We start from the raw sequence: 4,651 nt of genomic DNA on the forward strand, positions 1-4,651 counted from the left end.
AGTTGATTTTTGAGCCTGGCGATTGGATATGGTTGCACATGCGCAAAGAACGATTTCCTGTTCAAAGGAGGAACAAATTACAACCACGGGGTGATGGACCTTTTCAAGTGTTGGAGCGCATCAATGACAACGCCTACAAACTTGACCTTCCTGGTGAGTATGGAGTTAGTGCTACATTTAATGTCTCTGACTTAGCTCCTTTTGATGCAGATGATGCGTTTGATTTGAGGGCAAATCCTTCTCAAGAGGAGGGGAATGATAGCATCATGGTACGTGGGCAGGCCAACAATGGCTCGAGTAATCGAGGAGCTGAGGATCATGTGCACGCCCCAAGTGGACCCATTACTAGAGCTCGCACAAAGAAACTTCGTGAGCAACTCAATGTACTTATTCAGGCCATACACAAGTCCTTTGAAGGATTCATACACTCAAGTGAAGGTGGTCGCGGTCCGATAATGAGCATTGAAGCTACACCTGAGGATTAGGGTTTTTTGCCAAACCCTAATTTCCATTTTAGCATCATAGTTAGTTATTTCCACATTAGTTGATTAGATTGAATAATTGGCTAAGTGCATATTGCACGTAGAATCGCCAAAGGTAGGATTGCCAATTTACTCATTATTATTTGCTGGAGTGGGCTGTGTAGGAAGGAAAGCCCACGTGAGGCCCAACCCATCGGGGGGTTAAGCCTCCCTTATTAGGGCCCATATCCACTGCACCCTTAGTCCATTTTTCTTACTAGATTAGGGTTTTCACTTGTAGCCTATATAAGGCACCATATTACATCAATAAAGGGTAGACACTTTTATCATAAAAATACTTGAGAGAATTTTCTCCATAACTTTCGAGCAACCCTTGAACAACTTAGAGTTTAACTCTTGTGTTCTTGTTTGGCTTATCAATTCAAGAACCACACTTGAATTGTGGCGCCTCCTACACTTGCCTGAGGTTCGCTAATTCGTTTGATTACGGTTTGAGATAATATCAACAAGTTCGTAGTCACGGGGATTAGAGGGGTCGTAGGGTTTCCGCTGCTACCGTTCCTTGCGTTCAAAGTCAAATCCAATAAGTGATCTTGGGTCGCGAATCTTCTCACCAACGAGATTCGTATCAAAATGGCATCCTTCTAAAGGCAAAAGTGCCATAAGGACATGTAAATGTGGTCTTCTCTTGATCCTCTGGAGCTATAGTTATTTGATTATATCCTGAAAAATCATCAAGAAAATAGTAAAATTCATATCCGGCTATTCGCTCCAATAATTGATCATGAAATGGTAGGGAAAAATGATCTTTTCTTGTTACCGTATTTAACTTACGATAATCAATACACACTCTCCACCCTACCACAAGTCTAGATGGAATCAATTCATCATTTTTACCTACGATTATAGTTATTCCACCTTTCTTTGGTACCACATGAATTGGACTAATCCAAACACTATCGGAGATAGGAAAGACTATACCTGCATCAAGCCACTTAAGAATTTCATTTCTTACCACCTCTTTCATGTTTGGATTGAGTTTTCTTTGTGTTTCCACCACTGGTTTGCAATTGTCCTCCAATAAAATACGATGCATGCATATAGAAGGACTTATACCTTTAATGTCTGCAATTGTCCATCTCATTGCCTTCTTTTGCTTCCTTAGAACTCTTAGTAACTTTGTGCATTGCTCATCATCAAGGTTAGCACTAACAATTACACGTAAAGTACTATTTTCACCAAGAAATTCATACCTTAGATGAGTTGGAAGTGGTTTGAACTCTAGTTTTGGAGGTTCAATTTCTGAAGGTGGTGAAAACCCTTTTCCTTGGTCAAGACTTTCATACAAATTACCCCTTTTATAAGGTGCTTGAAAATCCAAATATTTGGCCAATTCTTCCATCTCCCCACAATCCCCTTCTTGCATTCCTAAACTCATTAAACAATATTCAAGAGGATCAAAGTCAAAATTGACTTGGCTCATCTCTTGAGTTAGTTTATCAATTGTGTCAATAGAATATGCATGATCGGTAAAAGAAGGGTATTTTCCCATTTCATGCAAATTAAACTCTATCTCTTCTTCACCTACTTGAAACTTCAGCTTGCCATTTTTAACATCAATAATAGTACCTACAGTAGCTAAAAATGGTCTACCAAGAATAATTGGCATAGATACATCTTCTTCCATATCTAACACCACAAAATCCACTGGAATGATAAATTTTTGAACTTTTATCAATATATTTTCCAACACTCCCAGTGGATATCTAATAAACCTGTCCGCTAGTTGCAAAGTAATATTAGTGCTTTTAAGCTCCTTCAAACCCAATTGTCTAGCCACCGTTAGAGGAATCAATGATACGCTAGCACCAAGATCACACAATGCTTTAGGAAAATCAATGTTACCTATGGTGCAAGGTATAGAGAAACTTCCTGGATCCTTCAATTTCGGTGGTAGCTTATTTTATATAATTGCACTACACTCCTCAGTTAATGCTATTGTTTCGCAGTCTTCCGACTTCCTTTTTCTAGTCATGATTTTCTTGAGAAATTTTGCATAAGATGGAATCTGCAAAATAGCATCGGCAAAAGGAATGTTAATGTGCAATTGTTTGAAAAGTTTAACAAAATTTTCAAAATCCCTATCAAATTTATTCTATTTTAATCTTTGTGGAAATGGAACCGCAGGAGGTATTGAAATGGTAGCGGAAGATGATGGTTGATTTTCTCTTGATTTCTCCGGCTATTTTCTTCCACTATCGCCTCTTGGTTCCTCTGCTTTTCTTCTTGTTTTTCATTCTCATCTTTCTCAACTTCCATCACTGGAGGATCTTCTAATTGCTTACCACTACGAAAAGTAATGGCTTTGACACGTTCATTAGGATTTACCTCCGTTTTACTAGGTAATTCTCCTTGATTACGATTATTCAAAGAACTAGCAATTTGACCAATTTGGACCTCTACATTCCTGTACATTATAGTGAATTGGTCCAATCTTCCTTCTACTCGCTCAAATCTGTCCGAAGTAACTTTTGCGAGTTTTTCCACTGCCATCTCCCAACCAGGTTTAGTTTCAGCTTGTTGTTGCCTTGATTGAAATCCCGGTGGATTGGTTGGCCTTGGTTGATTTCCTTGATCTTTCCATCCAAAGTTTGGATGGTTTCTCCACCCCGGATTGTAAGTATTCGAGTAGGGGTTATTTTGAGTATTACGATTGTAATTATTGACGAATTGTACCTGCTCAGAATCAACACACTCATTAGTATCATGTTCACCTCCACATATAGAACAACATGCTACATGTGCATTAGATGAACTTGGACCAACTCCACCTTGTCTACTTAACAACTTCATCATATTATTCATTTGAGCACTCAGCATATTGAGAGTGTCCATTTCTATTATACCTGCGTGACGTCTTGTATTACCTCTCTCATTGGCCCATTGATAGTTATTTGCTGCCATTTCTTCTATCAAATTATGAGTTTCTTGGGGTGATTTACCCATTAAAGCTCCACCTGCAGCTGCATCGATCATAGTTTTAGTAGAAAAAATTAAACCATTATATAAGGTTTGTATGATTAACCACTCCGACAGTCCATGATGTGGACATTTCCGAAGCAAATCTCTAAATCTTTCCCATGCCTCATATAATAATTCACCTTCTAATTGGCTAAAACTAGTGATATCCATTCTAAACTTAGCAGTCTTACCTGGTGAAAAATACTTATTTAAGAATGCTCTTGATAAATCATCCCATCCGGTGAAAGTATTAGGAGCATGAGAGTGTAGCCAAAGTTTGGCCTTATCTCTCAATGAAAATGGAAACAATCTTAGCTTTATAGCATCATCACTAACTCCATTCATTTTAATTGTATCAGAAATTTCCAAGAATGTAGCTAAGTGTGTATTAGGATCTTCTACTGCATTACCTCCAAATTGAGATTGTTGAACTATTTGGATAAGTGATGGTTTAATCTCAAAGTTGTTAGCATTTACCAAAGGCCTTGCTATGCTTGTTTGAGATTCTTGTGTTCCGGGTAGAGCAAAATCTCGTATAACTCGCCTATTTGTTTCATTTTCTGCCATTTCTTCTTCAAATAGAAGCTCTATTAAGATTTCCTCTATTGGTTGCCAAATCCCTTGTTCCTCTTGCTGTAGTGTGTTCCTCCTTTGTCTATGTAGTGTCCTCTCAATTTCTGAATTGAAAAGTACAACTTCTCGAGACGTCCGGTGCATATATTACAAACAAAAATAAGAGAAATTTTGCAGTTTTAATTCAACAACTTGAATAAAAACAATGAAAATATCTAAATTAATAGAGATGATTAGACCCTAATATTGCCGCTCCCCGGCAACGGCGTCAAAAACTTGATGGGATTTTTATATCAATGCAAGTTTAATTTCGATTTTATACCCGTTGGACTGCAAGTATATAGGTCGCAATTGTAGTACAAGATGTGTATCTAGTCGATCTCACGAGGAGCAATTTAAACAATTACTAAGCTCTTGTTTTCTCTATTATTTAGACTTACAATTAATTTAAACAGAGAAAGTCTAATGCTGTAATCTACAAATCTGATATACAAATCTAGTTTAACAAATGTTGAATACAAATAGAGAAATTTCACTTAAGGAAGATTCTAGGGATGTAGATTCCACTTATGGCA

The 4,651-nt window shown here is 37.6% G+C and overlaps 1 non-coding gene across 1 annotated transcript; it reads left to right on the forward strand.

Moving 5' to 3' along the window:
* The first annotated feature begins 3,576 nt into the window (after positions 1 to 3,576).
* LOC113717504 (small nucleolar RNA R71) lies at positions 3,577 to 3,683 on the forward strand. Its single transcript, XR_003454420.2, has one exon. It is a non-coding gene; the product is annotated as a small nucleolar RNA R71 (small nucleolar RNA).
* Positions 3,684 to 4,651: the final 968 nt, after the last annotated feature.

This window comes from Coffea arabica, chromosome 11c (assembly GCF_036785885.1).
Source record: "Coffea arabica cultivar ET-39 chromosome 11c, Coffea Arabica ET-39 HiFi, whole genome shotgun sequence".
In the NCBI taxonomy this organism is placed as follows: Eukaryota; Viridiplantae; Streptophyta; class Magnoliopsida; order Gentianales; family Rubiaceae; genus Coffea; species Coffea arabica.